This window comes from Podarcis cretensis (assembly GCF_951804945.1).
Source record: "Podarcis cretensis genome assembly, chromosome: 2".
In the NCBI taxonomy this organism is placed as follows: Eukaryota; Metazoa; Chordata; class Lepidosauria; order Squamata; family Lacertidae; genus Podarcis; species Podarcis cretensis.
In genome coordinates, this window is record NC_137171.1 from 61651672 (window position 1) to 61675797 (window position 24126).

Consider the following 24126-nt stretch of genomic DNA (forward strand, 5'->3'; position numbering starts at 1 on the left):
AGAAAAGCTTCCCAACAAATGGTACCCTCTATGCAACGTATTTAGCAACATATCTAATTTGGCTCTCAGAAACACAAAAATCCTGTGAACAGGATTAAATGTTTCTAGTCCCTAAATAACTAGAATCCAGAATAACAAACTGATGTGATTCCTCTCTTAAGAGCTGTATTTTGGATGTTTGTGTTATGTCGTGTAGAGTGTGTGTGTGTACCATGAGGACGTTTATTTTTCAGTAACTGCTAGATTCACACTTAGGAATCCACCAGTGCATGGCTGGGATCTTTCTCCTGTGCTGCTAGATTTAACATGTATCAACCTAAGGCTATAAAATGCCACTAAAGTTTTTCCCTCCCAAAATGAAATCTTGGGCTGTGCCAACCTGTGCTATATTATGCATGTTGAACAAAACCCTTCAGCTCCACTCTGCATTAGCATGCTGCAACACAACTTTCTCTTGCTGCCTCAGAGAACAGCCCCTGCTTTACATAAATCTTTCATGAAATGCTCTGCCTCAAGGACTAGTGCCTAAGCACAAAAGGCAGCATTGAAGGAAAACATAGTTTTTGCTTCGAAAAACACAGTCAGTTCCACAGATAGTAAATGTAATTTTTATGTGGTGTGTGCTCACAGAATCCCATGGGCTCCATTAAAGGGAAACGACACCATTAATAGATGTGGGATGATGGGAATAATTGAAAGGACTTTTGGGGTGAGGAGAGAGAAGTCATTTAAACTGTTGTGCATGCTATTACAGAGAATAAATTTTCTGATGTATATTTCAAGTCAAAGAAGGCAATGCATTTCTTTCATTTTCCTCCGATCTCTCCATCTTCTCCCCACCCCAACCATGCAGACAGATCCATTTATTTCCATCCTGCATGTGGAATTTTGCCTGTGTTTGTTCATAAGTCCATTCCATTCTGTTTCCTCATTATTATCTTTAAAATTCTGTATGGAAATTTAAATGTCAGACAAGGACATGGGAGACCAGGGTCCAAATCCCCACTTGGCCATGAAGCTCACTGAGTGACCTTGGGCCAGTTATAGTCTTTCAGCCTAACCTAACTCACGGAGTGGTTGTGGAGATTAAGTTTTTGTCACATTGAGCTCCTTGGAAAAAAGGTGGGCTATACATGCAATAAGGAGATGCGGGTGGCACTGTGGTCTAAACCACAGAGCCTAGGGCTTGCCGATCGGAAGGTCGGCAGTTTGAATCCCCACAACGGGGTGAGCTCCCGTTGTTTGGTCCCAGCTCCTGCCCACCTAGCAGTTCGAAAGCACGTCAAATGCAGATAGATAAATAGGTACTGCTCCAGCGGGAAAGTAAACGGCATTTCCATGTGCTGCTCTGGTTTGCCAGAAGTGGCTTAGTCATGCTGGCCACATGACTCGGAAGCTGCCTGCAGACAAACACCGGCTTCCTCGGCCTATAAAGCAAGATGAGCGCACAACCCAGAGTCGTCCGTGACTGGACCGAATGGTCAGGGGTGCCTTTACCTTTATACATGCAATAGATGAAAAAAAAAATATCTGATGCATGTCTGCTCTCTTACTCATCACATTTTCCCCTATCCCAAATTTTCTCTGGTGGAACCACACACACTCTCTCTCTCTCTCCTGGCGCTATTTATGGTGAGGATTCACAGCTACAAGTAACAATGTAAGATAGCTTCTTCTGCATGACAGCTTGTCCAAAATAGATAACTATGCAACATGGTCCCAGGACTTCAGTTAGCATGCACGACTGTGTTTCAGAAGTAGCTGTTATTAGCAGAACAGCAGGAAGCAGCATTATTAGGCAGAAAAGGAGAGCGTGGAAGTGACCTGGAACTTATAAATAAAAGGCAAGGGGCAAAATGAGCGACATGGCATCCACATTAGCATCGCTATCTAGATAATGGACACAAAGAACAATGCTTGTTATGTTATGAACTGCAGAGGTTTGCTATCTCTTGCACAGGCAACAGCAGCTTTGCAGACTCTCCATCTGATGATTAATTTGAAGCCACTCCAACAGCAGCGAAGGAAATACATGAAAACAAGCTACTTTAGCTTTTTATCACGTAGGATTGCACATCAATCGGCAGAATTGTGAAGTCCTCCTGACTGCAGCAAAGGCTTCCCAAGTGAAATTAGATCTTATCACAAATAATCCATTACAGGGTGAGGAGGGGGATATACTTTGAATACAGAGTATCTTTATTCTAAGGTGCAAGTCAATGGCAAACAGGCTCTATATCTGAACATTCAATATCAAATCCCAATCCAAAGTAGATATTCACAAAGTAATATATATTAAGTAGTACCCTAAATGTTAGGCAATTGCCTTATTTTTTCCCCAAGAGGGTTGTTAAATTCACCCCCATCTTTTTAAAACATGTGTTACTATGTGTGATTTTTAATTATCTGATTCTTTCAATTAATTATCTTTTGTTGCTGCTGCTGTTATGTTGTTTCCATGTACATGGCATTTTACAAATATATTTATTTCCAACCTTTCCATTCCACTTTTTATCCGAAGAGCTCAAGGCAGAGGCTACAAAGTTCTCCTGTCTCCTAGACTGAGAGCCCATGGCTATCCAGTGAGCTTTGATGCTGAGTTAGGATTTGAGCCTAGGTGTCCCCAGCCACAAAGAATGAGAAGGTTGGTCTGTACACTGAGGACCTTTCCATCTAGAAAATAGAAACAAAGGAAACAACAGAGGCAGGGGAAGGGAGTGGACCAAAGGACAACCCTTTGTTAATGCCCTTCCTGTATTCATGCTCCATCAAATCAGTACACCAAGAGTGGTATCAAATAGTATCCCCTGTAGCACAGATGGAGGCCGGTTATGCATATTAGCATTAACTGGATTGGTCAAATACCATAGCAGATTTGATGCAGATTTCCAATCAAACCTTTATTGCATTAGCATACAGCCATAGCAGGATAAAACAAAAATGCTATAGACAAGCAATCAAACAAAATTCAAAGCGATATTACTGGGGTTATGACGGAGGCCGGTTATGCATATTAGCATTAACTGGATTGGTCAAATACCATAGCAGATTTGATGCAGATTTCCGCTACAGTCCTAACCTCACTTTCCTGGTAGTAAGTCCCACTGTGTTCAATAGGCCCTACCTTTGAATAGACATGGTTAGGGTGCTGCTGTCAGACTGTGGCTGAGTGCACACCATATTTTTAAAACTCATGACTTCCTCCAAGGAATCCTCAAAACTATAGGGTGCTGGGAATTGCAGCCCTGTGAGGGGCAAACTACAGTTCCCAGGATTCTTGGGGGGAAGCAATGCACTTTAAATGTATGGTGTGCACACAGCCCCCAAGCAACCAGTACTTACCTACTGTGAACCCTGCACCGTTTTGTACTAGGTCTGGAGAGCCAGTAAGGTAAATCTGGTTCTCACACGTTCTCCATGGGCCACACTTTCAGAATAAAAATTGTGCCACACTGAATTGTTTATTGACAAGCAAGACACTGAATAACAAAAAGAAAAAACTCTTAGCAGTGCTTTATTTATAACACAGAGCACATCTACTTTACAATATGAACATGGGACATCCAGAAAGTATAAAATAATGCAGCTACATAAGAAAATGAATTTCCCAAAATATAATGTAGATTGCGCTTGAATCTTCCCATTGCGCTTGCCATCCTCTCCTGCCACACCCTTTGAGAACCACTGCAGTCCGTGGTGAAGCTGCTTAACCCTTTCCTTGACAGCCATTTCCCCTTTCAAAACCACCCCTCCTGCTGCTTTTCCAGCTGTGGAAAGAAAAGACAAGGGGATCCTAAAAATGCAGCTGCAGAGTTGGGTTTTGAACATTTTGATTGGAAAACAACAAGCGGAAAGTTCTTTCCTACTGGCTAGGCTCAGGCACAGATTGCAGCCACTTTGCTTCTCCTTGGGTATGTCGGGTCAGTGCAGCATGGCAGCCAAGCCAAGGTTTGGCTTATTGTACTATAATGAAATGTTTAAATATTTCTTTGATTGTCATTGAATCTCCCCACCACACTTGTCATCCTCTCCAGCCATACCAGTGTGGCACACCACGGATCTACAACCCCATGTTAATGATACCAGTGTAAAATTATACCATCTGTTTTATATACTGGATAAAACATCACAGCTAAATTTAATTGATGAAAAAACTGGGTTATAATAAATGTGTCAGAGGCTGATTTTTGGAGGCTTTACAATGGCTGTTTTATGCATAATCACTGTATATCCCCACCAGTGCTTGGCCATTTGGAATATGAACCACTCATGAGGCTGCATTTAGTGCTTGTAGTACGCATTAATGTATTATTACAGCTCTTTTCATAGCAGGATGTTGTCATACTGAAATACAATGTGCAGCCAGAGCAAAAGCTGCCAACAGTGATAAAAGGCTCCAGCATTACAACAAGAGCATCAGACAATGTCTGGGGGAACGTAACCATTTTGAGCGACACCGACTGCTGAATGACTAGCTGAAAGCAGTTTTCTGCGTAGGTGTTACTAAATGAAGGAGTGAAGTCTGCAGGGTCCTCCTAGCTCAAAGTTAGCCATTTTGTGAGCGTTGCAATGGGAGGTGTGAAATGTTTTGCAGCCAAATTACTTCCCCTTCTGCTTCTCCTAGCAAGACAAACCCTCAAAAATGACAATTGCCCATTCCATTTTCACACACATGAAGGGGCCGTGACATAGTCCCAACACCACTGCTAGATGTAAACACACATTCAGACAGTGGCAGTTTGAACAGTAACTGAGGAGCTAGCAACCTCTACACCTGTGTTTCTTGGGGGTGGGGGGAGAGGTGGGTGGAATGTCCTTACTGGAGGGCCCTGGAAAGCAGCAGAGGCTATTAGTCTAGAACCATGACGTTGTGCAGCTGCTAAACCAATGCAATAGTGCCGGATTAAACCCTGTGGAGGCCCCATGGCAGTCAAAATCTTAGGGCCCCCCCCCTCACAATTTACCTTGAAACTTCTACTCGGCTACTCGCAAATATTCTACTAGGCTCTGAAGTCGGTGGAAACTCGCAACACACCAACTCACAGAAAGCTTCATATCTGGAGGTTTCTCATGTGCGTGCTCTAACAGGACAGCATTGAACTAAGAAAACTTGATTGTGATTTTCTTTCAATATCAGATCATTATTATTTTGATCCGTTGTCACAGGGCCTCTAAAAGGTTGCTCTCAACTGCATCTCTGGTTGCAACCCATTTACTTGAGCTCACCAAAGGCAATGAGAAAACCAATGCATCTTCCATGAATAGCTTTTCCATTTGGATCTGCTTCTTGGTCATGCTAAAGGGTGACATGGAAGGAAGGGAAAGAAGATCAAACTTGATGATAAACAGAAATGGGAAGGCATTGTGTGTGTGTGTGTGTGTGTGTGAGAGAGAGAGAGATGAAAAGCTCCAAATTGCAAAAGTCAATTTGTGAGTAAGTTTTTGTACGAATTTGTTCTGTCTCTAAATACTACCTCTGTACTTTGTGAGTTGCTCATTCAGAGACCTACTGGAATTTGCCAGGTGTAGACCTAAATGCTTATTTGTAAATGGACTCAATTTCAAAGTTGATGAATTGAAATGGCTTTTAGGAAATAAAATTGCAAATCTGGCTTGACAGGCTATTCTGGGGGAAAAAACATGACCTCTGTAAGACTCCATTAAGTACTCAACTCCATTTATATTCCAGCTTTAAGTACATGCCAAACGAGGAAGCCAGCATGTTGATGTGGCAGTTTCAGATGGAACTTAAAAGTTCACTTAGAAACTGCACCCTAGCACATACCACAGGGCAGAAAATTACTTTGGTTGTTTACCCTGCTCCAGAGTTACAAGACAAGTTCAATGGAGGCTTGATCGTATTTGCTAAGCCAGAGGGAGGCAGCTACTGGTCTACTCTTTGCTGTGTTGCAGTTTTGCCATTCCAGCTACCAACCCAACAGAGATCAGGAACACAATGGATGGCCAATAGGATTCTACCTTGACCTGAATCTAAATCCAAAGTAGGATGCTGGAAATATGGCAGCTGGAGAGAGTGCGACCACACAGAGCATTTTCCCGAGCTACACAAAGGACATCTGCAACTATGGAAGAGGCAGAGGAAGTTGCCAGAGGAAGGCTGCAGCAAGTGGACTTCATCCACTGCCATGCTGATGGAGGGACACTTCCCAAATAGCTGCACCATCCTCATCAGTGAGGACACTTCCAGCACTCCTCCCCTGTAAGATGCCTCCTTTCCTATCTCCCACTCTTGTATAAATGCCTGAGAAACTGCTGATTTTATGCCCAGATGGTCCCGATCCCTCTAAGCCAATTCAAGTAACTTTCTCCATCCTTCTCATCCACACACAGAAACCCAATAGCTAAGTTTTCACCTATATTCCCTGGTGTTCAGTTAGCAATGCTTGGCTGTTGTTTTGCATGGGGCTCTAAATTCAGTCATAGCAAAGTATGACGCCACCAAGATTATCCAGGACAAGGCCAGCAGCACCAGTGCCCTCTGCTCCAATACCCACCCAAGTGCATGGATGGCAGTTGATTGAAGAGGGATTTGACTCAGAGTTGCTGATATTTCTAAATGCAGACTTGTGTATGTTTAAATATAAAATGGATTGTGCAGGTTCATGTGTTTCAGTGGGATTTTATGATTACGTATCTAGTGCTGTGTTTCAGTTGCACTCAAACCGAATCCATTTGTCACTTACAGAGTACCATCTGCTCCTCAGAACAAATGTCATTTTATTGACAGCAGTTGTCACAATGTCTTCACTTACAACCATCTAAAATTACTTCAAATGCATGCATTCTTCTGTGCGTGTTCAAATAAAAATCTACATGCCATGTAAGAAGACGGACCGCCTCCCCTCTAAAATGCCTAGACCTGACTTCCATGTTATTCTAATCACATAACATCTGAATTTTTATCATCTTTGATCTCTGAAAACATGACATTTATTGCACCAAAACATCATTGGAAAGCCTAAATGTATCTTTAAGGCAGGATGGGGCAGAGATCTAGTCAGTGGGTCAGATCCTGAGGTCATCCATACACCATGGGCAACTTCAACAAATGGGTGACGCCACCCCACTCTCAATCACCTAGCATCATGATAACATCAGGTGATTCAACTTCAAAGGAAAGAGATGGGAGTGCACTTTATGTACACTCCCAATTCTTTCCTTTCTTGCTTTGCAGATGCAGCTTCAACTCAAAGGAATATCATTTGAATTCAAGCCAGGGATGTAAAGGGATCATTCTTCCTTCGCAACTACAGCTTGAGCCTTGTCTGCAAAAGAATATCCTCTGCATCCCCAGCTTGAATTCAAGTTACATCTACAAAGGAAGAATCTGGAGTGCACGTCAGAAAGCCAGCATTTTTTTTTAAAAAAATTGCTGCCCTTTTCTGTTGCCGTCCTAGTTCTTTTTTCGCTGCAGCATGAACTTTCAACAAACTAGTCCTGTCAGTGGATGCCCTCACAAAGAGGTTCGCTAGAGCAACGGTGCTTTCTGCCCTTCTCTCTCCTCCTGCCCTGTGCCTCTGGAAATTGGCTCAGTAGGGTCAGGAGAACCCCAAGGATAGCACTGGGAGGGAGATTATTCAATCTGGCAAGCTGAAAACCTTGTGCTGATGGAACAATGGTAATGGCACTATGCTGAATTCCTCCCATAAACTACAAGGTATGGGGAAAGATCCAGTGTAGTACAAGCTTATGCAGCAAAGGCTTATTATTTTTATTCCCCCTCCAGCCCCTCAAATTTTCTCCATTGACCTGGAGGACCCCTCAAGAGCAGGTTTTGGGGGAGCAGGGTGTGTGGAGGGGGAAGAATATAAACCAGAAGTCCCAATGAGGGCAGACCTCATTGGATGTTACAGATATGTGTTTGAGGCAGGGAAGCAGGAGGTCTGCTAAGACCTTTCTAGCCCCTGAATCCAGCAAGTGTTAAATATATAAGCCAGGCTAGCTTCCTGGTGAAGCAATTGCCTGGGTGATGGGCCATTACGGGGGAAGAAAGGAAAGGGGCTCTGTGTAAGGTGGTAAATGGGTGGGGCCCCTTTCTCAACTTGTGGACAAAGCCAAGGTTGAGAGTTGCAGAGATATGAATCAGAAGAAAAGCAGCAAGCTAGGGAGAGAGACAGAGCCAAGGCTGAAGCTGTGGGAGAAACAAGACCCTTTTGGGGGTGTTAATGCAATGAACCCCTCCATCGTAGTTTCAAGTGTTTTCCCCCCTTCTATTTCTTTCTTTTTTAAAAACAGCACATGAAACGTGATCACACATATGTGTAAATAAATCTTATATCATAAAGGCACCAGTCTCCACTGTGCCTCATTCTGAAAGAAACGTGAACTCTGTAAGTGCCTGGAACCCCTGGAATCTTGCACCATTCAGATTGGGGTGGCGTGCAACACTATAAATACCAATCATTTAAAAATATGTATATTAGCTCATTGATAACCTTGTAAGCAAGGACAAATGTGTGCGGATTGAATGAGCAAAGAAATGTGTAAGTGGCAAGAAAGGCTATATTTTGGTTCAGATTTCAAATGAGATTCTTTTGAAATCCAATCAGCTATTTTTTTAGTAGGGCAGAAATGATTTCAGCAGATGTAATTATCACCCTAGCAAACAAAATGCACCAGTGGCAGAAGCCAGGATGAAGCTGATCTGCAGGATGAGAGTTGCTGTCACGTTTCATAATCCCAGTTTCAAAGTTTTTGTCATGAATGACCCCCGGAGGAAATAGGCAGCAAAGATGCATGTGGGTAAGCACATATTCCATGTTCAAGAGAAGAGATTGCACCTTAGAAAGGATTACTGTCTAGCAATCAGGTTCTAATGTGTTAAGTGCCTTAGTAGTAGTGTGAAGGAGGAACACGCTACATTCTCAAATTGACAGACAAGCTTTGTTACTAGAGGGGGTGGAAAACCAAGAGCCCCGGTCCTGGAGGTTCTGCTAAACATGATTAGGGGGGATCAGCTGGTAAAAGGGATTCAGGTCGGAGCCAGACACTACAAATTGAAGGCCTTTGCAGATGACTTAGTATTGACCTTGCAAGAGCCAGACACTAGTACCAAAAGAGCTCTAGAATTAATTCAAGTATTTGGCCAGGTCGCAGGATTTAAGTTGAACAAACAAAAAACCAAGGTACTGGAAAAAAACTTAACAAATGCTGAAAGAGAAAGATTCCAAGAGGAAACTGGGTTAGTGGTGGCAAAGGGTGTAAAATACCTGGGGATTAACATGACATCAAAGAATGTAAACTTATTTAAGGATAACTATGATAAGTGCTGGACTGAGATAAAGAAAGATTTAGAAACATGGTCAAACCTGAAGCTTTCCTTGTTAGGTCGAATTGCAGTAATCAAAATGAATGTATTGCCTAGAATGTTGTTTTTGTTTCAGACATTACAAATTGTTGATAAACTGGACTGTTTCAAGAAGTGGCAGAAAGATATATCTAAATTTGTCTGGCAGGGCAAAAAGCCCAGAATTAAGTTTAAGATACCGATTCTAAAGAAAGAGGGGGGTTTGCCCTGCCGGACTTAAGACTCTACTATGAATCGGCAGCTTTCTGCTGGTTAAAAGATTGGCTACTTCTTGAAAACGCAGACATTCTAGATTTGGAAGGATTTGATAATAACTTTGGTTGGCATGCATATATCTGGTATGACAAGGTTAAAGTGTATAAGGGGTTTAAAAATCACATTGTCAGGAAAGCACTATATAATGTTTGGATACGATACAAAGATTTATTGGAAAGTAAAACTCCCAGGTGGCTCTCACCGATGGAGGCCAAGGAGGTAAAGAAACTTAATATGAGAACTAATTGGCCGAAATATTCTGAAATTTTAGAACAAGAAGGTGGTGAATTTAAATTACAAAGTTATGAGAAAATAAAGTCCAAGGTACGAGATTGGCTCCATTATTTTCAAATAATGGAGGCCTACAAACAAGACAGGAAAATTGGCTTCCAGGTGGAGAAATCGAAATTAGAAACAGAACTGTTAGAACCCAATACTAAGAATTTATCAAGAATGTATAACTTGCTGTTGAAGTGGAATACATTAGATGAGACAGTGAAGTCTGCTATGGTTAAATGGGCACAGGATATAGGTCATGACATTATGTTTGCTGACTGGGAGCAGTTATGGACCACAGGTATTAAATTTACGGCATGTAATGCCTTACGAGAAAACATTATGAAAATGATTTATAGGTGGTACATGACCCCAGTCAAGCTTGCGAAGATTTATCATTTGCCCAATAACAAATGTTGGAAATGTAAAGAGACTGAAGGTACCTTTTTCCACCTTTGGTGGACCTGCCCAAAGATTAAGGCCTTCTGGGAAATGATTTATAATGAAATTAAGAAAGTGCTTAAGTGCACCTTTAACAAGAAACCAGAGGCATTTCTCTTGGGTATGGTTGGCCAGCTGGTGTCGAAGAAGGATAAGAATTTCTTTTTGTATGCTACTACGGCAGCAAGGATTCTTCTAGCAAAGTATTGGAAGACACAAGAGCTACCCACGCTGGAGGAATGGCAGGCGAAAGTGATTGACTTTATGGGATTGGCAGAAATGACCGGCAGAATCCGCGACCAAGAGAAAGAGACTGTGGAAGAAGATTGGAAGAAATTTAAGATGTATCTTAAGAACTATTATAAAATTGAGGAGTGCTAAAATGCTGAGGGAAAAGAAGACGTAGAATTGCAGCGGAAAATTGTGTTTAATTTTAAGGTGGAATTGAAAAAGAGAATCAATTTTCATTTAAATTGGTTAAGAAGGGTTGCTGAATAATGGTTTAAAATCAAGGATGCAAAAAGGGAAAGGTATGGGGAAGTCCGGGAAAAGAGGGTTATGGAAACAAGGCTAAGAAAAAATGATTTTTTGTATTTGTTTTTATGTTGCTTTTGTTTATGTTAAAAATTTGGAAATTAATAAAAATTTTATTTAAAAAAAAAAAAAGGAAAACCAAGAGCCCATTCAATGCACATAACAAGCAACGAATGTAAAGATTCTGTTAATTTAAAAGACTGCTAATGGAGGAAGACAATAGATTAATCTCCAGTTCATAACACAATGTGCACTTAGGTCCTCCTCAACTAAACTTTGACACCTTTTCCCCAGATGTAGTGACAAATTGGTGCCCCAAATCAGCTATGGGGGGGGGGTTATATAGTATTAGAAGGGGACAAATTGATGTTTCTATAGAGAGAATGGATTTGGCATGTGTTTCTAAAAAATGAAGTGAGCTTTATGTCAAGTGGGGATTTGAGCCCTGGTCTCCTGGGTCCTAGTTTGATCTTGTAACCACTATAGCACACTGGTTCTCCTTCCCATATGCCATCACCCTGTTCCTGAATGCCATGTTACTGCCATCTCTTTCTTTTTGTAAAAGGCACATGAAATATGACCACATATTACTTATACCATCCAGTTTGGTCCTGGAAGAAAGCAAACCCCTTCCATAGTGGTCAGGAAGTCATACTTCGCTAGGCACAAGCAGTGTGAGAAAAATGCCAACTGGATAGTTCTGTATTTAAATTTTCAGCCAGTCTCTATTTATATACAGTTCAGAATGTGCTGAAATAAAAACTAAACAAAACCAGGCAGAAAATGCAAGATCTGAGTCACAAATGACATTAGTTAAATGTCAGAAATCTGAAACAGCTATGATATGCTTACTGGCTGTTGGCTCAATACTGAAGTATGCCTAATATATAAATGTGGTGTTGTCTGCAAATATCATTCAGTGCCAACCAGCCTTAAAGCTGGCTCAGACTGACCAACGTATTGCCCCCCCTTGCATTTCCTGCCTGCTTCAGTGCCTGCCATCCTCAAGTACAGAACACAGAGCCGCAGGACAATGTTGAGATCAGACAGAAGAGATGGCTGAGTGAATATCCATTAGATCCAATCCTTCACTGCCCTAAGGTTTACCTGCATCATCGGCTCCAAAGTTACACACATGCCACTCCGTCCAAGATGGAAAGGAGTCTTGATAATGGTACCAATCGATGATGAACAAAGAAGCACAGAGGTACAAAGAAGCATTGTCACAGCACAGTACTACCATAGTCATTAACTGCACCAGGGCAGTTAATAAAGACTGAGCACCAGCCCTGAAAGGCAGGCTGCATGCCATGCTTTCTCTCTCTCTTGCCATCACCCTCCTCACTACTCTTACTTCTGAGTAAGAGGGAATCTTAGGGACTGTGAGTTTAACCTTGGGGGGGGGGAGTTTGCTGTTAAGTAGCAGTCAATGGAGTAGAGTAGAGCCGCCCTCCCAAAATAAGAATCAGAGCTCCAGTTGCAGTCAGGGATGGGTGAATCTGTCAATTTTTGTTTCTCTCTGTTTCTCGCTTTTATTTACCGTAAGCTCAGATCGCCACATGTCCACATCAGTTCACAATTTCCATCAGCATTTTAGTATGATTTTCTCTCAATACAGATATTTTTGCAAAGCAAATTTCCCTAACAGAATGTGTTTCTTGTAGGTTATGTTTCACTAATATATGCATTTTTATGCACACTTAATCCCAGCGTATGCCTTTTGCATACATTTCTTGGCCAGAGAACTCTGTTGCAAAATTCAGAGATGTGCAAATTTCAAAGGATGGGTTGGTTTTGGTTCATATGTTGTTCAGAAAAGTGCAAATTAGGTAGGTTCACCTATCATTGTGGAATGAATCAACATTCTCCCCCATCCCTATCTGGATGGTGCTGGAGAAGGCAGGGTGGTGGTGAGGCTAGACCTGTGCAGAGGCACCAGTGGAGCCAATCCAGCACCTATACAGCCCCAGCCTTTCCACTGCCCTGCCTTGCCCCACCCTGGGCCAGATGGCCAACTGGAGGAATGCCACGGTCAGGATGGGGCTCCACAGCTCTCCCCCACCACACCGGCTACTGCTGTCACTGTTCCCTAGCATTGTTCGTTGCAAAAAAGAAATCACTTATACAGAGACAACCACCACCACCCAGCTGCCAACAAATTCCACAGGTGCCACTGTGTGATGTTAAGCCTGTGTTTCCTCCTTCCTTTGCCTGCATCTTGGGGGGGGGGCAGGTGCAGCCAAAGTGACCAAGTGATCAAGCATGTGGAAGATTGCTCCTTAGGGTCTTAACACAGGCTGCCAACTCCATAATCCAACCTAGGAAGACTTTATTAAACTTATAGGGAAATGAGGATTGGATATAAAAATCAAGGTGGCTCCACATTTGTGGAATGTTCCCCCTCAGGGAGGCTCACCTGGCGCCTTCATTACGTATCTTTAGGTGCCAGGCATAAATGATTCTCTATAACCAGACCTTCAGCTGATTAATCAATTTATTCCCCCTTTAAACTGTCAGGGTATTGCTTTTGGTTGTTACTATGTGGTGTACTTTTGTGTTCTTATATTGTAAACTGCCCTGTGATCCTCAGATGAAGGGCAGTATTAAAAAATTGATTATTAATAGTGTTTGTCATAGCTTAAATGAAATCACTACTTAAGTGGTAATCAGTACAGGTGCCCCCTCCCCGCCCGCAGAGGTTCAAGTGAGGACCACTGAAGACAGCAAAACAGCAAGATCACCCCATCTTTATGCTAGCGCTGTGCTGATATTTTCAGTTGACCTGTTTGGGGCCATTTGCAGGGGGAGGATGGAAAGGCACCCAAAGAGTGAGGGAGGCAAGGGGAGAGAGTTTAATGGTGATGGCAGCTTTCACTTAGTTACCCTTTAAATAAGGTAGGGAAGAGAATTTAAGTGGGGGGGGATCAGGCCAGATAACCACTCTGAATTGGATTAGTTGCACTCATAATCCAATATGGTGTGATCTTCAAAAAAGAAAGAATTCTCTCTAGAGGCTGCATTGCTCCCACCATGTTCTCTGCCTTGATAGCCTGCACCAGGCATAGGCAAACTCCGGCCCTCCAGATGTTTGGGACTACAATTCCCATCATCCCTAGCTAACAGAACCACTGGTCAGGGGTGATGGGAATTGTAGTCCCAAACATCTGGAGGGCCGGAGTTTGCCTATGCCTGCCCTACACCATCAAAGCTTCCAATGCCTACACAAAATGTTATGAAAACCAATAAAAGCCATAGCTCCCAGAAATCATTATGATGAAGCCTGCAGTCCTCAGATACAGAAAACAAACCCTTCCGATATGTTTAACCAAAGTAGTTAATGTAACCAACATTTAATATACCGTATTTTTCGTCCCATAGGACGCTCCGTCCCATAGGACGCACCTAGTTTTTTTGGGGGGGGGGGAAATAAAGGAACAATTTTTTCCTTTATTTCCCCCCCAAAACCAGGTCGGGGAACAGCGGGGTGGCAGCGCTGCGCCTCCCCGCTGTCCTCCGAGCTTGTGGGGCTGGCCGATGCCTGCCTGAAGCGCGGTGCGCTCTGCTTCAGCGCGCCCCGTGCTCCGGGCAACAGGCTGCTATCCGCAGCGTGGGGAGCCCTGTGGGAACTCCCGCAGGGCTCCCCACGCTGTGGATGTCTGCCCAGCGTGCGGGGTGCTCTGCTTCAGGGCGCCCCGCGCGCCGGGCGGCAAGCTGCTCTCCGCAGCCTAGGGAGCCCTGCGGGAACTCCCGCGGGCTCCCCAGGCTTGCTGATAGCTTCCTGAAGCCTGGAGAGTGAGAGGGGTCGGTGCGCACCGACCCCTCTCGCTCTCCAGGCTTCAGCGAAAGCCTGTATTCGCCCCATAGGACACACACAGATTTCCCCTTCATTTTTGGAGGGGAAAAAGTGCGTCGTATAGGGCGAAGAATACGGTAAACGTGTTACCTCTATGTGCATCAGGGATCCCTCTCTTAATTAACATGGGATGCCTTTCATTTACACAATGCTGTGCAAACAGTCATTAGGCTTCAGGTAAGTATGCAAACTGATACGTATGCAAACTGTTATTAGACTCATTATCCAGAAGAAGAAAACGAGACTCCAATGGTTGATATGATTAAATTGCCCAAGCTCAACCCCAGTAGTACTTATCCAGGTGTAAAAATGGTGTTCATCTCAGTAAATCAGCCTCCATAATATTCAAGTTAAATGTCAATGCAGAGCCAGATGAAAAGCCCATTGAATTAAAGTAAGAAGAATCTGAACATTTAACTTGAAGAAAAAATGGGATTTCCACTAGTACTAGGGGAAGTGATGCTGGGAGTGTGATTCTGAGTAGCGAACTGAAACCCACTCTTGGCTACTGTGCTGTTGATGGGAGTTGTAGTCCAAAACACCTGGAAGGCACCAGGTCAGGGGAGGCTGCTTTAGATCAATGGTTTATCCAATTCAGTATCACATCATTATGAGAAGTGTCTGTACCTTTAAAACAGATAAAATTGTTTTTTAAGGATCTTTCCTGGGTGCCTTAATTCTTTACCATATGATGCATGCATGTGACCTTATCCAAGTATGCATGGCTTGCCTCGCTCATTGAGCTACCTGCTCTGTGGCTACTGTTAGTTCTTTCTTACCATGGCAGAGCTGTAGTCTGGAAACATGGGGTCTGATGCACGGCGACGTTATATCTCATACGGATGGTATGCTTGGTGGCTGGGACATGCAATAACATGAAAAAGGTCCATGTCAGCTTTTCTGTTGGGGTCTGTCCCAGATCTGTGAGAAGACTCTTCTCAAGTACCAGAATCTTTCATTTCAAGAGCTGGTAACACTACTGTTGGCTTTCATGCACCACTAGCCAGCCAGAACTAAGCTTCTGTGATCATAGTTTGACTCAACTTGCCAACCAGGTGGGTTATGATCTATGCCCCTTTGATGTCCTTATTTTTTTGGGGGGGTCATCTCCCAGAATGGCTGGAGAACCCAGTCAGATGGACGACATATAAATAAAAAACAAGCAATCTGACAACGATTTTTTTCTTAACGATTCTTCTGCATTTTTACACATACTCCCTGCCCCTGGGGTTTTCCCTGTTTTTGGTTTTGGTCTTTGAATCCAGATCTTGGGGGGGGGGGGGCTCAAATATCACTTCCTCCTCAGCCCTCTCCTTCCTCAAGTAGTAACTGTTGGTTTCATGCCCACAGCCTCCTCATCCTTGCACTTTAAATTATCCCATTCATGCTTATAGTATAGTATTCTCCAGTGGTATAGAGCTACTGCAGTTACATGCTGTTATGGGGAAGACTAGTGAAAATTTTTGCTCCAGGTTCCACCCCCACCCCACCCCACCCCCAGTAAATCTAGCCTGGGTGCACTTTCATTTATGCCCTGTATCAAATCTGTGTGACAATGGTAAGTGTGTTATCATGTTCACCCTGAAACAATTGGTTCAATAGTATTGGGAAAATATTTAATACTAAAATTGAAAAGCATTCATCTTAGCCAGTATTTTGTGTCAATAAGGCCCACAGGGTAATTATGTATTCTATTTTTTTTAAAAAAAAAACTTTGCTTTCGGGGAAGTCTAACTTGCTTGAGCAACACTCTTTGTCTGATCAATATTAACAATACAAACAAAACTGGCTTCCAGCTATGGAAAGATATCATTTTAAAATGCATACGTATGAAGAAAACCTGTGGTAATCAATGGGCCACAGAATAAAGCTTGATTTCAGTTAAGTCTTATACGTGTTACATATAAGAAACACCATACTGCTGCATGCTACCCCAATCTCCAGGCGGTGCCAGATTCCAGGAGTTCTAGGCAATTACCCAGGGTTTGGTTTCCTTGGAATGAGGTATAATGGGGACTGATATGTCTCTATAATACAGTGGTACCTTGGGTTACATACGCTTCAGGTTACAGACTCCGCTAACCCAGAAATAGTACCTCAGGTTAAGAACTTTGCTTCAGGATGAGAACAGAAATTGTGCTCCGGCGGCGCAGCGGCAGCAGGAGGCCCCATTAGCTAAAGTGGTCTTCAGGTTAAGAACAGTTTCAGGTTAAGAACGGACCTCCAGAACGAATTAAGTACTTAACCCAAGGTACCACTGTATGTGGTTTATTTACACACACACACACACAACCTGAGTTTACAATGGAGGGGTTCACAGCATTAACTCCTCAAGGGGGCCTTGATTTCCCCCATAGCCGCAATCTTGGATTGAAACAGAAATCCAACATTGCTCTCACTGTCTCTTTCCAGCTTGCTGCTTTGCTTCTAGCTTACATTGCTCCACTCTGGCCTTTTGTCTTTCTAACTACCTGTGAGTTGAGGCACTACAGTACTTGTACCATCTCGCACAGAACCCCTTCCTTTGTGCTCCCATTATCTCAGCAGGAAGTCAGCTTGGCTATTCTAGGAACTAGAAGGGAGCCCAGGCATTCAGCCTAACCCTCCCCCCCAAAAAAAATCTCATAACAATATTAAATCAGTGAATAACTTAAAAGAAAAACTCCTCAAGTATCACTCAACAGATTGAATCATCCAGAACTTTAGCACTGTTTAATTATTCCTAAGGGCTTTTAAATAAATCAACCTTGTGTTAATTATATTTTCTGAACTTGACTCAAAATCTTTTCAGCAGTGGATCATTAAGGAAACTTGGCTTCATGGAATAACAGAACACTAAAGCAAAGATGGATTTAAGGGAGTGTGACCACTTCGGTCGCACTAGGCAGAGAATCTCAGAAGCGCTGCCCTTTTAGCCACTTTAGTTGTGAAGCTGTAGAGGACATCTAAAATTGTGTGAGATTCTGCAGAGAATGAAAGATATCACGCGATCTCACACAAAATTGGCACCAATGTTAGAGCCACTTCTTTACCAGCAGCAGAGCCTTCAGGATGGGCAGAGAAGTGGCAGCAGGTAAGATGGCAGCACCAGCAGCAGAGCAGGCCAAGGCGACACATCCTGTTTCACCTCAAGCAGCAAATTGGGACACCCTGCCCCAATAAAGATGGATGTGTGTGTTATTTGCTTGGAAAGCTAACTAGAATCTGTATGCTACCATCATAACTAACATGATTTTTCAGACCTTCCTAAACTTTGACAGGCAATGCTTTATAATCCTCTAGCAAAACGCCTCTGAAATAGAAGTGTGCGCACACACCATTGGCCCCTAGCGCTATTAGATGTCACAACAACAAGTAGATATGCACGCAACCATCACAGCATCAACAGTGATTCAGTTGACAAGCACCCACACACATAAGCCAAGCTAGGGAAGGAAGGCAAGAAAGATTAAGGAGCTGCATTGCATCAGGTCAGACCACTGATCCATCTAGCCCACTGTTATCTACTTTGATTGGAAGTGTCTCTCCAAGTTCTCACGCCTTCCATCACCTGTTATATGATCCTGTTGTCTGGAGTTACCAGGGATTGAACTTGGGAACTTCTGTATCAAAAATATGTGCCATATTACCGAGCCAGAGTCTATCCCCAAATCAAGTAACTGCTTTATTCAGAGGAGATTTCTTAGGGAGGCTCTATTTCAGTGGACAATCACTAGGCCATTATTATCTGGCTATCTAGAGTGTGTGTATGTGTGGGTTTTTTGTTTGTTTGTTTTTTTTGTTTTAGAGAAATGAGAGGTATAAGAACTCCAACCTGAATAATTCCAATGTGAAACTGCAATTCTCATCAGCCCAAGTGAGCATGGTCAGTGGTCAGGGATGGTAAAGAGTCCAAAACCAAATATATTCCTTTTGTAGCGTACAACTTGGTGGTGGTATTTTAAGTCATAAGATGTGCAGGGCACTCATGCATAATGAGGAAAATAAAATACAGTCAACATATTACCTTGTTTAAACAAAGGCAACCAATGTACAGATAGCCGAATTACAGCAGCAGAAAAGAAAGAAATGTAAGTTGGCTAAATCTATTAACAGTGCAGGAAATTTTTTGTTTGCATTTCGTATAAGGAGATACATTTTCATCATGCCCAGAAAGCAGCTATAAACCTGTAAAGTTTCAAGCGGCAGCATGACTATGAAAGGATTGTCTCTTCCATCAGAGATCACTGGCAAAATCAAGCTTGGTCCAGATAGACTTACCCCCAAGAGCCTCCTTGGCTAGTTCTGCCTTTAGTATGAAAATACAGTTTCACACTAACATAGAAAGTAGGCTGTTGATTGGGGGAAAAGGTGGCCTCCCACCACCTCCAAGATGGATCAGCTGATGCTGTGCAATTCATAATGGGGGAATCAGATGGTCCCCCTCAAATGTCCCATGGGACTGTGGAGGTTATAGACTTACACATGCAGAACCCCACACAATGAAAAATCCTGGATAATCAGGACCTCTCATACACACATGGTGGGTGGAGCTCTATGCACATAGATCAATATGAGTGTAGAGTCCATCCCTTTTCAAGTGCAATGAACACCTGGTTAGTGAAGGGGGGGGGGAATTGGGCATGGTGGTGGCAGGTGACAGTTGCCCACACAGCTTCATGACCTCTATATGTAACATTTGAGTGTCCGGGGGTGGTAGGAGTCAGGCATTTGAATCTCCCAATAGTGACTACAAAAAGCAGAATTTAGGAAGAACCAATCTGTGCATCTCATTTTGGAACACATGGAGGAAAATGCTTCCCGTCTCCCACACAAACAGGGTTCTCAAGAGGGAGTCCCATTGCAACCGAATACTCTATGCATTAAACATTAAGTAAAACATAACATTTCCTCACCAGAGCAATTTCTTCAGATTTTGTTTTACTCCTTTGGAAACGATTTCACTTCCACTATGTGCACCCACACACTTCCATTATTACTATTATTATTGGCATAATTATGGCTTGTTTGCACAGCTTTCACTTAACTTGCATTTTATGATGTGAGTGACTGTTCCTGTGTGTCTGCAGGCACTAAGGGGATCTATCGTTACCTTATCTATCCACAACTGTATAGACTGTCACATTATGTGCAGATGACTTTTTTTTTTGCATCATCCACGTTTCCATAAATAGCCTTGCACATTAAACATATTTGTATCTTCTACAAATGAATTCTCACATGAATAAATACCCAGGGTGGGGGAGAGAACTGTGCTTAGCCAGTGATGCGCTCAGAATTGGTGTGGGTTATTTCTTACATCCAAGTGGGTGTGCAGAGGACTGCAGCCAGAATTAACCCTCACCTACCCCTGGAGCTTATTTATCACACTGGTTTTCATAGTAAAGTCAGGTTTTGCCAACCTTTTTAGGTTGCAGGTGCGTTCAGATTTTTGAGTAAGACCTGTGGCACTGGATAGAAGTCAGATTCCAAACAAAACTCATAATTAATCTGAGTTTTGAAAAGTGCACAGAGTTAAAAGAAGTGGGAAAGAGCATCATCACCCTTATAAATACCTCCTTCAGCTTAATGGACTTTTCAAGGGGGGAGGAAAGTGACTACACTTCCCAGCTCATGATTAAGGGGGCACTGAATAATAATAATAATAATAATTTATTATTTGTACCCCGCCCATCTGGCTGGGTCTCCCCAGCCACTCTGGGCGGCTTCCATAAAAACCAAAAATACACTAAAATATCACAGATTAAAAACTTCCCTGAACAGGGCTGCCTTAAGATGTCTTCTGAATGTCAGGTAGTTATTTATTGCTTTGACATCTGCTGGAAGGGCATTCCACAGGGCGGGCGCCACTACCGAGAAGGCCCTCTGCCTGGTTCCCTGTAGCTTTGCTTCTCGCAATGAAGGAACCGCCAGAAGGCCCTCGGCGCTGGACCTCAGCGTCCGGGCAGAACGATGGGGGTGGAGACGCTCCTTCAGGTATACTGGGCCGAGGCCGTTTAGGGCTTTAAAGGTCAACACCAGCACTTTGAATTGTGCTCGGAAACGTACTGGGAGCCAATGTAGGTCTTTCAAGACCGGTGTTATGTGGTCTCGGCGGCCGCCCCCAGTCACCAGTCTAGCTGCCGCATTCTGGATTCTGGAATGTAGAGGTGCTCAGAGACTTTGTAGGCAGTGAAGGAAAGCTTCAGGGGCACTATTGTGTCCATCACAGGGGCCACATTGGCAACCCCTGGGAAAACCATTAGAAACCATACATGTGAACATAGAGATAAAAACAAAGATTTTAAAAAATGCAAGGGGGAAATTCGTCTTGCATGTAGTTGCATGGATAGAAGTATGACATTTCATATGCATAATACATTTAAGAGATCAATTACATTATTTCTCTCTCCCTCACACATAAAAGTTACATTCTTTCACATTACGTTAAAGAGAGTTTGTCCTAAAAACACCTGATAACATCATCAAGGAATCCAGCCGGAACAAATCTCATGACCTAACCCACCACTAAGGGAAAGAAGTCACCCTTAAATGCAATGTTTAGTGCCAGATGTCCCCCCCCCACCCACCCACATAATTATGCAACAAGTGTATGAGATTAGCATTGAATCGCTTAGCAAAACAAGGGCTCAGTCAGAAATGAAAGGAATATATGGGCAAAAACCTCACTGTATCAGAACACCTCTGATGTGACCCCAGGTCATTTGCACATATCACCCCACACTCTAGGTTTCCACTATGTACAGTGTAGAATTAAAGTAGCCACTAAAAATACAGGGCAGTTGGCCATTTGCAGTAGTAATTACTATTCCTGCTCACATTGTTAAGCAGATCTCTGCAGAACACCATTTACAGAATTCATACCAATCCAAATTATGAAAACACAGGAGAGGGGTTTCATATTGAGAAGCATAGCAAAACGAGGAATTTAGAAGCATGCATCCAGAGGTTTGTTTTCAGAATGTAACCATGTGTGTATTTTTAAAATATTCCCCTCAAAAACACCAATAGATTATTCTAATGATCCTATAAAATGCCATTTTTAGGAACATACATCCAGCTGTCTGCAAACCAGAGGCACAGTTCCAGTGAGAGGGAGGGGGGATTATCCTGTGCTTTCTGATAACAGCTGAGTCAGATTCAGATCAATTTTTGTTTCTGGAAAAACCACACCTGATCTGACTCTGTACATGTCAGGATTTAGCGTGAAACAAATGTTTCAAAGCTGAAATATAAGCTGCTTGCAATTACGATCTACAGCAGAAATAAAGATAGTATTTCTATCAGTGCAAACCGACTGGATGTTGTTCTCCTAATGCTTCTGTTAAAAAGGGCTTGCACCACACAGACCAAGGCAGAGATCACAGCCAGTTAGTATCATGGTGATCTTTTTGTAAGCTAGATATCCTTTAACACACATCTTGGTCGCAGCCACATCTCTCCCCTTTGCACAAATACTTGGATTGGCATGTCTCTCCCAACAGCCTTGCCTGAAACACATTTCCGTGGAAGCAAGTCCCCTTGACTTCGTTGTGTTTACTTCCGCATAATGCGATTAGAAGCAGGGTGCCTAACAGGTGTTAAAAGACTCAAAGAAAGGCACAGGTATATAGAAGTCTATGGCACACTCTTGCGTGAAAACACAATGGCTCACTCCCAAGTCCACCTGCAAATGATTGGGGCTTGGCATTTGGCAGACGAACGGCTCAGAGCTAAAGATCCCGGTGGGGCTGTCCAGCCTGACGGATGGAGGCGTAGCGTTTTGAATTAAGGAGTCGTGCATTATATTATAGGACAGCACTTCTTAAATAACCTTTAAAAGGGGTTGGGGTTGGGGTCAGAAACTTTTAATTCTACACAGCAATAAGAGCCTATAGCCCTAGTTCAGCAGCTCGGAGATCGATCCCCGCTTTGATTTAACTTAATTCAATATACATTACGGGTTTTCCAGTCACACAGTTCGGAAGGAGTTCCCATCACCTTCCTTGAGAACACCCAGGAGGTCAGCCTCATTAATCTCCCATCGCCGCCACCAACCTCGAAGACGAACGCAATCAAAACAAAAAACACACACACCCTCGGCTCGCTTTTGCTAATTCACTTCGGGCTGCAAGCACCAATCGATTGGAAAGTGCATTATTAAATTAAAAGTTTGCGCCGTTGAGTAATGGCTATAGGGTTAAAAGGCCCGCCACGTTCCTCAGCTGCGTGCCCGCCCCCGGCCGCCCCAAACAATGCCTGGATCAGTCTATTATGCCCCGGAATTGGCGTGCCCACCGGGCCGGGGTCGGGGCTTGGCCTGTGGTCAAACGCCGCTTCCGAGCCCCGCGCCTGCCCAGCCGAGCGGTTGCTCGCTCGCTCGCTCGCTCGCTCCCCCGGCGCAAGGTGCGGAGTCCCCTCCGGAGGCCACGCCGCCCACCCGAGCCAAAGCGCGAAGCCGGAGCGGCAGCAACCTGCCTCTGCGGGAGGCAGGAAAGGCTCGGCACGTTCCCAGCCGCTCGGAGTTTTCAAGCAGGGCTGCCTTCTATCGAGGTGGGATCTGGACAGAAGGAAGGGAAGGTGCGCGCGCGCGCGCGTTCGGTTTCCAGAAACGGATCTGGAATGCGCCCCGCAAACGAAGACCTCTCCTTCCTCGGCTCACCCACTTTCCCAGTCTGAGAGAAGAAGTCCGAAGCGAGAAAATCCGCCTGCACTCACCGGAGCTATGCACTCCCCGCCCCGCTGTGCCAAGCCATGGGCGTCGAGGGCAGCCAGCAAGTCCCAGCTGGGGTTAAATCCTCGGCCGCATCCGCCGCTTGCAACAATCCCCACCGAATCCCTCCTTCCTCCTGCTCAGGTGCCCAGAAACTCCGCGCGCGCTGTCTCCTCAGGCGCCCGCCCGTGCCCGGTTACTATTCCATCCGCTTCCACGGCGCTTATCGAGCTGCTGCTGCTGCTGCAAGAGGCTGCGTTTCTCCACTTGCATGCGGCACCTCGCCGCTCCAAGCGGAGCGCATAGCGCCGCCTGGCTGCCGTGCGCCAGAACCGCGGCGGCCAGAAAGCTCGGCACGGTGCTGGGCCCTCCCGCCTTTTTAAAACATACCTCAACTGAGCGGAAGGGGAGCGCGCGGCTTGCTCGCGGGCGCGTGCCGTTGTAGGCGCCGGCAGCCAATAGGGGAGGGGAGCGCCTGCCCGCCCGCCTTCCTGCGCGGGCAGGTGCAGGCCGCGCAAAGCGGTGGCTTACAAGCTCCAGCTCCGGCCCGCCGCCCTCTTTTGCCCCATTTGTGGGTTTTCAGTGGTTCGCGCCTTTAGGACAGGCGCTGATTGGCTGCCTCACAAAACCCCCGTCTCGGTCATGTAGAAGGAGAAGGCGACGGTGCCCTAAGCCTGGGGGCAGCTGCTGTTTTCTTCTGCTGGGCTGGGGGGCAGAAGAGCGGGAAAGGGTCATGTTGCCCAGGAC

At 44.3% G+C, this 24126-nt stretch overlaps 1 protein-coding gene across 2 annotated transcripts in view; it reads right to left on the reverse strand.

Moving 5' to 3' along the window:
* RASGEF1C (RasGEF domain family member 1C) overlaps positions 1-23685 on the reverse strand; it is an 89362-nt gene extending 65677 nt beyond the window's left edge. For both annotated transcript variants that reach the window (XM_079967608.1, XM_079967610.1), the window contains exon 1: positions 23385-23685. The gene's annotated coding sequence lies outside the window, so the exon portion shown is untranslated. The remainder of the gene's footprint in view (positions 1-23384) is intronic.
* Between the last annotated feature and the right edge of the window lie 441 nt (positions 23686-24126).